The 16,983-nt window shown below is 39.0% G+C and overlaps 1 protein-coding gene across 4 annotated transcripts in view; it reads right to left on the reverse strand.

The window, feature by feature from the left end:
- The window catches only part of BBS9 (Bardet-Biedl syndrome 9), a 617,615-nt gene extending 607,680 nt beyond the window's left edge, over positions 1–9,935 (reverse strand). For 3 of the 4 annotated variants that reach the window (XM_030932359.1, XM_030932358.1, XM_030932357.1), the window contains exon 1: positions 9,243–9,935. The gene's annotated coding sequence lies outside the window, so the exon portion shown is untranslated. The remainder of the gene's footprint in view (positions 1–9,242) is intronic. The other variant, XM_030932356.1, reaches the window with a different exon arrangement.
- Between the last annotated feature and the right edge of the window lie 7,048 nt (positions 9,936–16,983).

The following is a 16,983-nucleotide window of genomic DNA, read 5'->3' on the forward strand; positions in this document are numbered from 1 at the left end:
TATCCTCTAATATTATGATCTAGTGGGTTGTTAAAAGACAAAAAAAAAAAAATCAAAAAAATCCTCCAATATGAAAGAACTCACTTTCCAACAATGTCTACAAATAGGAATGCCTATAGAAGACATTCATTTCTCATTAACTTTTTTGTTTTTGTTTTTGTTTTTGAAATGGAGTTTCACTCTTGTTGCCCAGGTTGGAGTGCAATGGCACGATCTCAGCTCACCACAAACTCCACCTCCCGGGTTCAAGTGATTCTCCTGCCTCAGCTTCCTGAATAGCTGGTATTACAGGCATGCACCACCACACCCAGCTAATTTTGTATTTTTAGTAGAGACGGGGTTTCTCCATGTTGGTCAGGCTGGTCTTGAACTCCTGAACTTAGGTGATCCACTGACCTTGGCCTCCCAAAGTGCTGGGATTACAGGCATGAGCCACCACACCTAGCCTCATTTCTCATTAACTTCTAACCGAAAATTAGAAATTTATTTGTACTGACAAAATAACAAAGGCATCATTTAAATCCTTCTTGGCAAGGCACAGTGGTTCATGTCTGTAATGCCAGCACTTTGAGAGGCCAAACCAGGAGAATTGGTTCAGGCCAGGAGTTTGAGACCAGTCTGGGCAACATAGCAAGACCCCATCTCTCCCCCTAAAAAAAAAAAAAAAATTAGCCACTCTCCCATTTGAGCCCAGGAGCTGAGGCCACAGTGAGCCATAATTGCGCCACTGCACTCCAGCCTGGGCAACAAAGCCAGACCCTGTCTCTTAAAAATATATATATCATTATTGTTTCTCCTGCTCCATCAATTTTTCCTTATTCACCCACCACTTTGTTCGCTCCTGAAATCCTCCTTTTCACAGAGTTTGGTTCCTTGCTACTCCAGGTGTACTCCCTGGATCAGCAGCATCTGTATCACTCAAAAACTTATGAGAAATGTTGAATCTCATCCTCCCCAAACGTATCTCCAGGTGAATCACAAGGACCTTAAGGTTGAAGAGGCACTGATATAACTGATACCTGATTGCCTAAGTGGATATTTTCTTATAGCAGAGCTCCAGTTTTCCCCTTCTTTTTCAGAGGGCCTCTGCTATCAGTTACCTTTTAAGGGCTCAAAAAAATTATTTTTCAAGTCAAAGACCTAAAACAGCTGTAAAGTATCCATCAATCAGCTGGTCCTCTCACTTTACAGGAGAGGTCCAGAGAAATTACATGATTCCCATACCTCACACAGCTAATGGCAGGACCTTGCTTCTGCATACTCTCTCCCTGGTCTCTAGACCCCTGTCTCATCAGGCTGCCAATAATCTGCAATTTAATATCAAAAAACTGAAAAAGTATGTCGATGGAAGGATTTTTTGTTGTTGTTTGTTTGCTTTGTTTTAATCTTTAAAGACCGCGGAAGAATGGCTAATTTTTAAACCTACGTCCAATAAATGGCTCTTCCTCACAAGAACATAGCTACCTTAATTATTTCAGAACAATATTTCAGAGCAACAACAAAGACTTTCATGCCAGGGCAAACATAAGGTCATGCATAGGAGAATTTCATAAATTCCATTACATAAACATCTGTATGTTTGTTCCCCCAATGTCGGAAGTAGTATCATGCACCATTGTAGACAATAATTTATTGAACAATAAGGACTTATATCTTTAAAGAATTAATGAACAATAGAAAAAAACAATTTGGGCTGATAATCAATAGTCACCATTTGTTTCCGAAGTGCCTCTCTCCAGTTTCAAAAGTAGAAGCAGAGAAGGAGCACTGCCCACCCCGAAGAAATTAAGAAACCCCAAACTCTCATCAGTACAAAGTTGGGATACCACTAATTTCCTTTGATAAAAAACGGGTGGATTTCAAAAGACAATTTAGGCAGCAGTGATGGCAGCCGCTGCGAAGACACTGGCTGCAGCGTGGGAGACATAGCAGGGGCTGCCCACACTGTGGAGCCAGCGGGGGCCGGGAACAGGCAGGAGCCCCGCCCCCTACCAAGTTGGAGGGGCAGGAGCCCCGCGCTCCTGGGCGCAGATGCAGCCACTAAATCACAGCTCCAGACCCAGGCATCCCTGCACTGTCGGTGGCCCGGGAAGCACCCCTGCCCCTGCAGTTTGGAAGTGCCCACTCCCGCTCCCTGGCCCCTCCCAGAGCCCACTCCGATTTCCAACCAAAGTTGAAGCCGAGCCCAGGTGCTGTCGCAACCCGGCCATGTGTGTGCGTGCTCGGGGCGGTGCTGATACACCAGTCCCCTAATACCTCGGTCCCCTCTGGACTCTGGGTGCAGGCAGCACAGGAGGGACACACACGGGGAGCTGAGGGCTTGAGTATACTCCACTGGTATACCCAAGAACAGAGGAGACCCTCTGCTGACTCAAGAAGAAATAAAAAATCTAAATAGATCCATAATAAATAAAGAAATTGAATTAGTAATTTAAAAACTATCCACAAAGAAAAGTCCAGGCCAAGATAGATCCACTGGTGGACTCTACTAAACAATGAAAGCAAAATTATACCCATTCTTCAAAAACCACTCCAAAAAACAAAAGAGGAGAGAATACTTCCCACCTCATTTTATAAATCTAGTTATCCTGAGCCAAAACCAAACACATCACAAGAAAACAACAGACCAATATCCCTTATGAATATGGATGCAAAATCCTCAACAAAATACTACTAGCTAACTGAATCCAACAATATATAAAAAGTATTATATAACATGTCTAAATAGAGTTACCTGAAGAATGCAAGATAGGCATCCTTAACATCCAGAAACGAATTAATGTAAAATCAATAAAATCTAAATCAAAAGCCACTTGATCACCTCCATAAATCCAACTCTTCCATTATAAAAAACACTCAAAACACTAGGAATAGAAGGTTCCTCACACTGATAAAAGGCATCTATGCAAAATCCACAGCTTACATCATACTTAATAGTGTAAACTGAACACTCTGCTCCTAAGATCAGGCATAAGACAAGGATGCCTGCATTCACCACTTGTATTCAAAATCATACTGGATGCTCTCAACTATAGCAATTAGGTAAGAAAAGGAAATAAAAGGCTTCCAAATGGGAAAAGAAGAAGTAAAACTATCTTTACTCACAGATGACATAATCTTGTATATAGAAAATCCTAAGGAATTCACAAAAAAAAAGATTAGAACTACTAAATGTGTTAAGCAAGGTTGCAGGATATAAAATATGCAAATATCAATTATATTTCTATATTCTTGCAATGAACAATCCAAAATGAAATTTAAAAAGTAATTACATTTACAATAGCACCCAAAAGAGTAAAATACGTAAGTTAGCCAGGTATGGTGGTGCGCACCTGTAATACTAGCTACATAGGAGGCTGAGGCAAGAGGATCACTTCAACTCAAGAGTTCAAGATTACAGTGAGCTATGATCACACCACTACACTCCAGCCTGGGCAACAGAGCAAGACTCCATCTCAAAACAAAAGAATACTTAGGAATAAATTTAACAAAAGAAATGTAAAACTTATGCTCTGAAAACTATGAAAACATTGTTATAGAAATTAAAGAAGATCTAAATAAATGGAAACATCCCATGTTCATGGATCTGAAGACTTAATATTGTTAGGATGCCAATACTTCCCAAATCAATCTACTGATTCAATGTAATCCTTATCCCAATGTAATCCTGTATCCCAATGTAATTCCCAGATGACATCTCTGTAGAAATCAACAAGTTTCTTCTAAAATTTGTATGGAATTTCCAGGGACCCAGAATAGCAAAAACAATCTTAAAATTAAAAAAGAACAAAGGTAGAGAACTCACACTTCCCCATATCAAAACTTACTAACGCAACAATAATTAAGCCAGTATGGCACTAGCATAAGGATAGACATAAAGATAAATGGAAAATACTGAGAGTCCAGAAATAAACCCATACATCTATGATCAACCGATTTTCAACAAAGGTGTCAAGAACATTCAACAAGTAATTGCAACAGATGGGTCTAAGATGACCGAATAGTCACATGCAAAAGAATGAAATTGGATGCTTACCTCTAATCATATGTTTAAAATTAACTCAAAATGTGTCAAAGATCTAAGTACAAGCTAATGTACAGATAAAACTATAAAACTCTTGAAACTCTTAGAAGACAATATAAGTAAATCTTTATGACCTCAGATTTGGCAATGGATTCTTAGATTTGACACCAGAAATGTGACCAATGAAAAATAAACAAGGGCCAAGCATGGTGGCTAATGCCTGTAATTCCAATACTTTGGGAGGCCAAGGCAGGAGGATTGCTTGAGCCAGGAGTCTGAGACCAGCCTGTGCTGATCCCATCACTACAAAAAATATAAAAATTAGCCAGGTGTGGTGGTGTGTACCTGTAGCCCCAGATACTGGGGAGGCTGAGGTGGGAGAATTGCTTGACACTGGGAGGCTGAGGCTACAGAGAACCATGATTGCACCACTGCACTCCAGCCTGGATGACAGAGCAAGATCCTGTCTCAAAATAAATAAATAAACAAATAAAGCCAGGTGCAGTGGCTGACGTCCGTAATCCCAACACTTTGGGAGGCTGAGGCAAGCAAACTGCTCAAGCCTGAGAGTTTGAGAAGAGCCTGGGCAACAAAGCGAGACCCCATCTAAACAAAAAATAAAAAATTAGCTGGGCATGGTTGTGTGTGCCTATAGTCCCAGCTACTTGAGAGGCTGAGGCAGGAGTTTGAGGTTGCTGTGAGCTAAAATCATGCCACCACACCTCAGCTTGGGTAGCAGAGTGAGACTCTATCTCAAAAAAACAAAATAAATAAACTAGACTTCATCAAAACTAAAAACTTTTGGGTTTCAAAGGTCACCATCAAGAAGATGAAATGATGGGAGACAATATTTGCAAATCATATATCTGATAATACACAAGAACTCATACAACTCAATAATAAAAAAAAAAAAGTCCAATTAAAAACGAACAATGGGTCTGAATAGGTATTTTTCCAAGTAAGATATACAAATGGCCAATAAGAACATAAAAAGATGCTCAAGGCCGGGTGCAGTGGCTCACACCCGTAATCCCAGCACTTTGGGAGGCCAAGGCAGGCGATCACCTGAGGCCAGGAGTTTGAGACCAGCCTGGCCAACATGGTGAAACCCCATCTCTACTAAAAATACAAAAAAAAAAAAAAATAGCCAAGCATGGTGGCAGGTGCCTGTAATCCCAACTACTTGGGAGGGTGAGGCAAGAGAATCGCTTGAACCCGAGAGGCAGAGGTTGCAGTGGGCCAAAACCACACCATTACACTCCAGCCTGGGCAACAAGAGCAAAACTCTGTTTCCAAAAAAAAAAAAAAAAAAAAGCTCAGCATAATTAGTCATTAGGGAAATGCAAATCAAAACTATGAGATATCACTTCACACCTACTATGACAGAATCAAAGAAGTCAGATAGTAATAAATGTTGGTGAGGATATGGAGAAATCAGAACCCTCATATACTGCTAGTGGGAATGCAAAATGATGCAACCACTTTGGAAAGGAATCTAGAAGTTACTCTAACACTTAAACACAGAATTACCATATGACCCAGCAATTTAACACTGAAGTATCTATCTAAGAGCAATGAAAACATATGTCCATACAAACAAACTTACACATAAATGTTTATAGTAGCATTACTCATAATAGCCAAAATTTGGAAACAACCCAAATGTCCATCAGCTGATGAATATATAAACAAAAGGTAGTATCCATACAGTGGAATATTATTTGGCCATAAAAAAGAAAAGAACAAAATACTGATATATGTTACAACATAAATGAATAAAAGCACATAGGTTTTAGAATGAGACATATCTGGCTCTTAAAAACATGCTAAGTTAAAGAAGCCAGTCACAAAAGGCCACCTATTATATGATTCTGTTTATATAAAATATCTAGGATAGGCAAATTCATAGAGACAGAAAGTAGATTCGTAGTTCCTTAGGTCTCAGGTTAGGGGAGAACGAAGAGGGAAGGAGAGTTATAGCTAAAGGATATGCGGTTTCTTTCTGAGTTGATAAAAATATTCCAAACTTGGCTGTGGTAATGGTTACATGTATCTGTGAATATACAAAAAATGAACTGAATTTTATGCATTAAATGGGTGAATTGTATAGTATTTGAATTATATTTCAACAAAGCTGTTATTTTTTTTTTAAAGAGAACAAATGGTGATGGATACATAGGGGTTCATTTTGTTATTCTTTATGCTTTTGCTTATGCTTCGAATTCCCCCATAAACAAAAATGAAGTTTCTTTTTTTTTTTTAAGTAGAACACTCCTGTATTTTGGCCACATTTACCATTAGGCCAGGAGCAGTGGCACGCACCTGTAATCCCAGCACTTTGGGAGGCCAAGGCGGATTTATCACTTCAGCTGAAGAGTTCAAGACCAGCCTGGGCAACATAGTGAGACGTCGTCTTTGCCGAGCATGGCAGAAAAAACAAAAATTTTTTAAACTTCTTTAAATATTAAAAAAAAAAAGTGCAATAGCAAATTAAATTTAGAAGGTCAGCAAAATACATTCTGCCCTTTTTCCTGGAAGACATCCTAAGTCATCAAGAAAATGAAAAATTAGCCATAAACTGAGACACAAATAAAATGCTCATCTGTATTCCAATCTAGGAAAGATATAGGCCTTGACATTGAGATATTAAGATAAGCAGTTGGATGGGGGAGGTCTGGTACTGACAGGTTAGGAAGGATGGTAAGGACCAATAGTAATAAACATTTTTCAGTCATGAAACCTGGCTTTTGGGTTATAAAAATAAACAAAAAGTGTTCTAAATAACATAAAATAAAATATGTATACACTGATTTTTTAAATTCGGTTTAGTTAACTGTCTTGAATAAGGAACCGAGGTTTGCATTTTATCCCCTTTTCATTCAGTGTTGATTTCCATTTGCTCACTGATTTGTCTTTTAAGTAACTGTAAAATAAAAACCAGGTTTTTAATGACACCATCTTAAAGGAAAGTATCTACTAATCATTTACTAAAGCCCAGTCAGGATTCTAAATGCTTTACAAGCATTCTATTTTAATCTTCATAACAAAACTACAGGGTAATTGTAGATACTATTATTCAGGTATCCTTGAATACAGAGAGGTTAAGAAACCTGTGCCAGTGGTCTCACTAGTTAAGTGATGTGCAGTACCTAAACCCAGACTGTCTACTCCAGAACCCTAAACAAACGGCCTATGCACACGCCCCTCCATGTAGGCTATAAAAACAATAGCTCTATTCACACTAATTCTAACCACTACAAGTTCAAACTGCAGGCAAGTATGTCATACATTTGATTAAATTGTTAAAGGATGATTAGAAGACAATAATTTGAATGTTGTAACAGGTGCATTCCTATAAATAGGCACAACAGATTAGCTTCTAATGCCTTATTAGAATAATAAATGGGAGATAATCTCCTTACCCCCTAAACTCTAGAAATTCTCTTCTACATTCTTCACTTGATGCTTTTTTGTTTTGAATACTTATGTTTTCTACAACAAATTTACTCAGATTCAGGTTTCATTTAAGAGGTGGCTGTATTAACACCTCATTGACCTAGTCCTACAATATGATCAGCTGTGAAAATAATAATCCCAAAGAATGCTGTGGGAAAAACATACGGGTTTGAAGGTCAGTTCTGGAAACAGACCTTGAAGCTGTTGTTCATTTTCAGAGCTTTGCTTTCTCCAGGTTATGCTAGTGTCACATCAAATTTAAGAAAGTAGAAATCAGTTCTTCCAGTCAAAGAAAGATGACAAATGCATATAGCATTAGAAGTATACTGCTTTTGAAGGCAATAATACAAGGGCTCACTGTTGGAATTTTCAACAAAAGACGCAAAGGGCAAAATAACATAAAATTTGGAGTAGGACAGCTCTGGGTTCACTTTCTGACCACATTTCCACTACATGACCTGAAACAAGTCCCTCATCCTCTAGTATCTCAACTGTTCTAGGATGAAGGAGGATAAAATGGTTCAACCCATAGCAAGTACTCAATAGTCAGTAATAACCTAACAGTAGAAACGGTGGTGGGAGAGACGGTGGTAGCAGTGGTAGTGGAAAGAGACAGTGGTAGTGTGTTCTGTGCAAGACACAATTACGAATGCCAAACTCACCCTCTGGACTGAAATTTGAAATGGTACTCACAAAGACTGATAGCAATCACTAATGGAAATGTTATTAATCAGCAGGGATGTTTTATAATAACTTCATGTATTTTAATAATTTTCAAAAAATATTTGAAAGTATTCTAAAGCGTAAGACTTACTACATCGCTCAAAAGGTGTAAAAGTTTTAAAATTACTATATATACTATTGCTGTTGGATTTTTTCCCTTCAATGAGCATTTCTATCAAGAAGTTGTACCATAAATATGTGTATAGTTGTAATTTAACCACAACAATTACACGCGATGAAAAATCCCTTAAAGTCTGACAAATAACTTGTAACTTGTTTTCAAAATAAAGTTTTTTTAAATTCTTCTTTAAAAACTTCTGGGTTTTCTAGTTTCTTTTTTTAATTCTTCTGCTTATTCATGAAAAAAATCTCAGTATCTGTTTTCTTTATAAAATGCTAATAAGTTCGAAAATCTTTCTCTCTCTGAATGCTGGCCAACTTAAGACCCAAAGCTTATCCTGCAGCATCTTTCAAGTTGTTTATCAATGAGGACATGTAAGATGTGTATACATGTAAGATACGGTTTCATTTTTAAAGTAAAAGTGAGATACCCAAAAAAAAACATTTCTCCAGGAAATTGAAGTCAAATGCAGGACTTGACTGGCAGGAAGTGCTGATAAAATCAGCGCATCTCATCTAAACTGTTGTGGTCTCCAAGTAAAAAGAGGAGAAATAATAATCCTATTACGAGATGGATTGGGGGTATTAGTACATGCAGCCTACTTCAGTCGTAGGCTGGGAACTGCTTTGCCCATTTACTCACAGACCTGTTGAAGTGTCTCAGGAGGATGCTTATGCTCCATGTGACATTCCTCAATGGAATCCTTAAAAATTCTCATCCCTTTTTTCTCAAAGGTATTCACAGAATCGCATACACTTTGTGCTCCTAGTGTTCATTCCAGTGCAAACATCTTTCTAAGAAATCAATCACCTGACAGCCCCCAAACCATTATATTGCATTGGAGGATCTTGTTCACAAAATAAAAAATGGAAAGGGCATTCACGTACCCGAAGTTTAATACCAGACATACCATCTTACCTGATGCCACGTCAGATGAGCTCTGTCTCACCTTTCTGCGAACCCTCGTTCCGCAAATTTTCCTTTATGAACGCCTGACAAGGTCCCAGTGATGGAGCAGAGGGAGCAAGAACGGAGGGTGCAAAGAAAAGCAACCTTTAGCTTTACTATTCCCTCTCGTCCTCCAGCTGAAAGTTGTTCCACGTCCCGGGCAAAGAGAGCCCCACCAGGCAGCACCACCAGCTCCACAGAGTTGGAGTGATTCCCCCAAGAAGCTCCCCTGCGCCCCCCGTCACCCCCCAGAGACCAGCAGAGGAAACGGCATCTATCCCTTGGAAGACACTAGGCAGGCAAGAACAAATGCAAGTCCTGCTGCTCACACCGAGGAGGAAAGGATGGAGGAGTTGGCGAATGGGATGTAGCAGAAACCCGACGGCCGCAGCGGAAGGGACACCTCCCCTCTCCAGACTAACTCTGAGCCATCTTCGCCCTGTTGTCATAGCACTTACAACGGACGCCACTGCGCAATCACGCCGCGCCGCGCCGCCTTCTGGGGGCTGGAGTCCAGAGAGGCTGAGGCGCGAAGGAGGAGACCGACTTATCAGGGGCCCGCGGTTGGAATTAGATTACTGCTGGGGCGGGGTTCGAATGAACCACGGCCTGGTTCTTATTAGCAGAGAAGGATAATTACTGCAGTCCTCTGCCCCGTCATGACAGCAGTTCCTCAAGGAAGACCCGCCTCCCGCCTGGGCTCCGGGCGCAGGCCACCGCCCCCAGAAGCGTGCCCGCCCCCTCCCCTCGGCGCGTGTGGGTGGGGCCTAGCGGGGACGGGGCGTCGCGGGCATCTAGGAGGTGCTCTGCGATTCCGCGCTTCTGAGAGTCCCAATCACCGTGTTTTTTTCCTGCCGGGACACTCATGAGGGCTTCATCCATGCACTGCGCGACCGTGGCGAGGGTGGTCGCGGTAGCGAGCGCCAGCGTGTGCGCCCTGGTGGCGGGGGTGGTGCTGGCCCAGTACACATTCACCTTGGAGAGGAAGACGGGGCGGAAGACCAAGATCATAGAGATGATGGAGCTTTTGAACAGTTTCCAGTTTTTCCTTTTCCTACTATTTAAAACAGCGCTGCTTGGAAGTTACTTGTGCCTGTGTCCTGATACACGTGTTAAATATATTTTCCGTCGATACCTTAGAGTGGACTTCCTGGTACATGGGATTGGATCTATGTCTTCTTTTGTTTTTTACTTTTTTAAAAAATCTTTACATTCAAATTCAGTGTAGCCAACCTTGAAATTTTTCTTGTTTGCTTTTTTCAGTGGATTCTAGTGTAGGCTTTAAATTTCCTGTATTTCACCACCAATCCACAAATCCACATTCCCAGTAGAAAATACCATTCTAGTTTTAGTTTTTTGGTTTTGGGTTTTTTTTGTGTGTTTTTTGTTTTTTGTTTTTAACTGAGACTGGGTCTTACTGACAGGGTCGCCTAGACTGGAGTGCAGTGGCATGATCACCGCTCATTGAAGCACTGAAGCCTCAACTTCCCAGGGTCAAATGATTCTCCCACCTCAGCCTTCCTAGTAAGCTGGGACTACAGGCACAGACCACCACGCCTGGCTAATTTTTGTATTTTTTGTAGAGACGGAGTTTTGCCATGTCCAGGTTGCTCTGGAACTCCTGGGCTCAAATGATCCACCCACCTTGGTCCCCCAAAGTGCTGGGATTGCTGGTGTGAGCCACCACGTCTGGCCCCAGTAGTTTCAAAAATGACCTTTCAGTCAAAGCCTTGGTAATATAAACAGTTTCCAATTGTATTCTGCTATATAGACACAGCAGATTTTTATTAGACTTATTGAAATGTCCATATTACCACAAGAAGACTCACAAATGGTGTTCTAATTATGGAGGAATCAAGTAAAGAGAAAAAAAGTTTTTATCTTTGTTTACACAAGTATACTTTATCAAATTGCTATAAATTATAAATAGCTTAAGAGACCAGATTTTCTTAAATCTGGAAAAAAATATTTGAGTAAAGAACCAACAACATTTGAAATAAAGTCATAAAAACATTGTCTTCATCAGTTATTTAAACTCTTGTAATTAATTTTTGTTCTGCCTGATCTTGATTAATAGTTTCATGAACTCACTTTTTTATTACAGTTCTGGAAATTGTTATTTTGTCCATTGATCTTCAAGCTTTTAGAAACCTGTGTTTAAGAGCATTTTTTAGGGCCAGGCACAATGGCTCATGCCTGTAATCCCAGCAATTTGGGAGGCCAAGGTGGGAGGATCATTTGAGGCCAGGAGTTCAAGAACAGCCTGGCCAACATAGTGAAACCCCATCTCTACTAAAAATACAAAAAATTAACCCAGCGTGTTAGTGTAAGCCTGTAATCCCACCTACTCAGGAGGCTGAGGCATGAGAATGACTGGAACCAGGGAGGCAGAGGTCATAGTAACCAGGATCACATCACTGCACTCCAGTCTGGGCATCAGAGCAAGATTGTCTCAAAAATAAACAAATAAAAACAAGAGTACTTGTTAGAATATTTTCCATGAGTCTGTTTTTTAAAAAATAATTCAAAACAATAACATGGATGACAAAAACTTAAAACAGCCATGGTTAAAAATCTGATGAAGTTAACAACTGAGAAGAACATTTATTTATTGCTATTAAATACAGTATTTGAAGATAACCAGAATTGTGACTGGTAATATAATACATTTGTATGAATATTTTTTAAAGATGGGGTCTTGCTCTATTGCCCAGGCTAGGGTGCAGTCGCACATTCACAGCTCACTGCAACCTCAAGCTCTTGGACTCAAGCAATCCTTCTGCTTCTGCCTCTCAAGCAGCTAGGACTATATGTTTGTACCACCGTGCTTGACTTTTATTTTCTTTTTTGTTTTGTTTTGTTTTAATAGAGACAGGGTCTTGCTTTGTTGCCCAAGCTGGTCACAAATTCCTGGCTATAAGCAATCCTCCAACCTCAGCCTCCCAAAATGTTGGGATTATAGGCATGAGCCATCATTTCCAGCAGACTTGTATGAACTTATGTAATTTTTCAAACATTCATATCAACAACATTCCCATAAATGCAAATAAAAGAAAACCTAATATCGGTTATCATTTCACAATGTTTCTTATAAAATTTACCAAATAACCCAAATCATTTAATACCTCTACAAGATGAGAAAGATATCTTTTTGTTGCGGGAAGTCAGGGACCCCAAACAGAGGGACTGGTTGAAGCCACAGCAGAAGAACATAAACTGTGAAGATTTCATGGACATTTATTATTTCCCCAAATTAATACTTTTATAATTTCTTATGCCTGTCTTTACTACAGTCTGTGAACATAAATTGTGAAGATTTCATGGACATTTATCACTTCCCCAATCAATACTCTTATAATTTTCTATGCCTGTCTTTAATCTCTGAATCCCATCATCTTCGTAAGCTGAGGATGTATGTCACCTCAGGACCCTGTGATGATTGCATTATCTGTAAAAATTGTTTGTAAAACATGTGTTTGAATAATATCAAATCTGGGCATCCTAAAAAAGAACAGGATAACAGTGATTTTCAGGGAACAAGGGAGATAACCATAAGGTCTGACTGCCTGTGGGGCCGGGCAGAACAGAGTCATATTTCTCTTCTTGCAGAAAGCAAATAGGAGAAATATCACTGAACTCTTCCTAGCAAGGAATAACCCTGGGAAAGGAATGCATTCCCAGGGGTGGGTCTATGGACGGCCACTCTGAGAGTGTCTGCCTTATGAGGTTGAAGATAAGGGATGAAATACGCCCTGGTCTCCTGCAGTGCCCTCAGGCTTGCTAGCATTAGGAAATTCCAGCCTGGCAAATTCTAGTCAGACTGGTTGTCTGCTCTCAAACCCTGTTTCCTGTTAAGATGTTTATCAATGACAATGCATGCCCAGTGGGACATGGAACCTCATCAGTAATTCTAATTTCACCCTGGCCTTGTGATCTTTTATTGCCCTTCAAGCATGTGATCTTTGTGACTAACTCCCTGTTCATACCCCCCTCCCCTTTTGAAATCCCTAATAAAAACTTGCTGGTTTTGCGGCTCAAGGGGAATCACAGAACCTACCAATAGGTGATGTCACCCCCAGAGGCCCACCTGTAGAATTTCTCTCTTTTGTACTCTTTCTCTATTTCTCAGACTGGTCGACACTTAGGGAAAATAGAAAAAAACGTACGTTGAAATATTGAGGGCTGGTTCCCCTGATAGCTTTTAATGCTTTCCAGGAGTCCAACTGGAAAATTCCAAAGTTAATTCTACATTTAAAAACCTTAAATTGGAATTTGATTTTGAAGAAGTTTTTTAAAAGGCTCAAAACACTGCATCAATACAGAATCACAAGTTACTTGTGAAATAAGTCATTCATATAACCAGAGTGATAATCAAAAGGCTTAAAAAGCCATACAAATAATTACATTAAAATTAACCATTTTAAACTTCAGGTTTAAAAAAGAAATCAAATATAACATAGGCAACACAGGTAGAACATCTGGCAATATTCTCCATAGGCCTGTGGTGGTGGTGGCCACACGGTGAGGCTCCTCTGCCTTTGGAAAGAGGAGGAAAGAATGGGAAGGACTGCATCTTGTGGTGTGATGCAGCTCAGCCACAGTACAATAGAACACCAAGTAGATGGTGAGGTTTTTGACTGTAGTCCCTATCTGCCTGACAGCACCCCCACCAGAACCTGGGAGAACTCATCACTCCGAAGGGAAGGACATAGGCCTGGCTGGCTTTGCTACATGCTGACTGTAGAGCTCTAGGGTCTTGAGTGAACACAGGTAAGTAGACAGGCAGTGGTCATAACAGGCCTTGGGTGAGACCCAGTGCTGTCCTGAGTTCAGGTCTGACCCAGTGCAGTCACAGTGGTCGGGGCCACAAGGGTCCTTGTGTCACTCTACCTCCAGCTTCAGGTGGCCCAGAACAGAGAGAGAGACTTCATTTGTTTGGGAAAAAGTAAGGGAAGAGAATATGAGTCTCTGTCTGGTAATCCAGAGAAATCTCCTGGATCTTGCCCAAGTCCATCAAGGCAGTACCTCTACAAGTCTTCAAGAACCACAGGATTACTGTGCATGAGTTGCCCCCTAAAGCAGATAAAGCTTTAGATCACAACACCCAAGTCCTTTCAAATATCTGGAAAGCTTCCCAAAACGGATGGGTACAAACAAGTCCAGACTATAAAGACTATAAGAAATACCTAATTCTTCAATGCCCAGACACTAAAGAACATCTACAAGCATCAACACCATCCAGAAAAATATGAACTTACCAAAAGAACTAAATAAGGCACCAGGGACCTATCCTGGAGAAAAATATATATGTGATCTTTTGGACAGAGAATTCAAAATGGCTGTGTTGAGGAAACTCAAAGAAATTCAAGAAAACAGAGAAGGAATTCAGAATCCTATCAGATAAATGTTACAAAGAGATTGAAATAATTAAAAAAGATTAAGCATAAATTCTGGAGCTGAAAAAATGCAATTGGCATACAGAAGAATTTATGTCTTTTTATAGCAGAATTGATCAAGCAGAAGAAAGAATTAGTGAGCTTTAAGACAGTCTATTTGAAAATATAGTCAGTGAGTCAAAAGAAAAAAAAACAATGAAGTATGCCTACAGAATCTAGAAAATGGCCTCAAAAGAGCAAATTTAAGAGTTATTGGCCTTAAAAAAGAGGTAGACAGACAGGTGTAGAAAGTTTATTAAAGGGATAATAACAAAGAACTTCCCAAACCTAGAGAAAGATAACAATATCAAGAACAAGAAGATTATAGAACACCAAGTAGATTTAACCCAAAGAAGACTACCTCAAGGCATTTCATATTCGAACTCCCAAAGATCAAAGATACCTACTAAAAGTAATACAAGAAAGAGAGAAAGAAGGAAGAAAAGATCATAAAACAGCCAGAAAGCAAACGACAAAATGGCAGGAGTAACTTATCACTTATCAATCATAACATTGTACGAATATTGGAAAAGAAGTAGAAAAAAGTAACATTAAATGTAAATGTACTAAACTCTCCAATCAAAAGATATAGAGTGTCTGAATGGATTAAAAACTCAAGATACATTGATCTGTTGCCTACAGAAAATAGTCTTCACCTGTAAAGACACACGAAGACTGAAAATAAAGATAGGGAAAAAGATATTCCATGCCAATGGAAACCAAAAAAGAGCAGGAGAAGCTATACTATTTTGTATATTACATTAGACAAAATAGATTTATATATCAGACAAAATATATTTCAAAACAAAAACTATTAAAAAAGAAAAAGAAGGTCATCATATAATGAAACAGGGGTAAATTCAACAAGAGGATACAATAATTTATAAATATATATGTGCCCCACACTGGAGCACCCAGATATATAAAGCAAATATTAGAGCTAAAAAGAGAGATAGATTCCCCAAAAATAACAGTTGGAGACATCAACAACCCACTTTTAGCATTAGACAGATCATCCAGCTAGAAAGCCAACAAAGAAACATTGTACTTAATCTGCACTACAGACCAATGAACCTAGCAGATATCCACAGAACATTTCATCCAATAGCTGCAGAATGCACATTCTCCTCCTCAACATAAGGATTATTTTCAAGAGTAAACCATATGTTAAACCACAAAATAAGTCTTAAAACATTTCAAAAAATTTAAAATATGTCAAATATCTTCTCTAAACACAACAGAATAAAACTAGAAATCAATAATGAGGAATTTTGAAAACTAGACGAATACATGAAAATTAACCAATATGCTCCTGAATGAGCAGTGGGTCAATGAAGAAATTAAGAAGGAAACTGAAAAATTTTTTGAAACAAATGAAAATGGGAACACAGCATACCAAAACCTATAGGATACAGCAAAAGCAGTACTAAGAGGGAAGTTTACAATAAAAAGCACCTACATCAAAAACATAGAAAAACTTCAAATAAAAACCCTAATGATGCATCTTAAAGAACTAGAAAAACAGGAGCAAACCAGCCCCAAAATTTGTAGAAGAAAAAAATTATTAAGATTAGAGGAGCAATAAATGATTTTGAAATGAGGAAAATAATACAAACAATCAATGAAATGAAAAGTTGTTTTTTTCAAAAAGATAAATGAAATTGAAAAAACTTTAGTCAGATTAAGAAAAAAAGAAAGTAGACCCAAATAAATAAAATCAGAGAGGATAAACAAGACATTACAACTGATGCTGCAGAAATCCAAAAGATCATTAGTGGCTACTGTGAGCAACTATATATGCCAGTAAGTAGGAAAACCTAGAAGAAATGGACAAATTGCTAGACACATATAATCTATCAAGATTGAACCATGAAGAACTCCAAAACCCAAACAGACCAATAACAAGTAGTAAGATTGAAGCCATAATAAAAAAAGGGGCTTCACTGCTGAATTCTACCAAACATTTAAAGAAGAAATAATAACAATCCTACTCAAGGTATTCCGAAAAATAGAAGAGGAGGAAATACTTCCACACTAATTCTATGAGGCCAGTACCCTGATCCAAAAACCAGACAAAAACACATCAAAAAAAGAAAACTACAGGCTAGTATATCTGATGAATATTGATGTAAAAATCCTCAACAAAATACGAAGCAAACAAAATTCAAGAATATATTAAAAGATCATTCATCACGACCAAGTGGGACTCATCCCTAGGATGCAAGGATGGTTCAACATATGCAAACAAATAAATGTGATACATCATAGCAACAGAA

Source organism: Rhinopithecus roxellana, chromosome 6, assembly GCF_007565055.1.
Source record: "Rhinopithecus roxellana isolate Shanxi Qingling chromosome 6, ASM756505v1, whole genome shotgun sequence".
In the NCBI taxonomy this organism is placed as follows: domain Eukaryota; kingdom Metazoa; phylum Chordata; class Mammalia; order Primates; family Cercopithecidae; genus Rhinopithecus; species Rhinopithecus roxellana.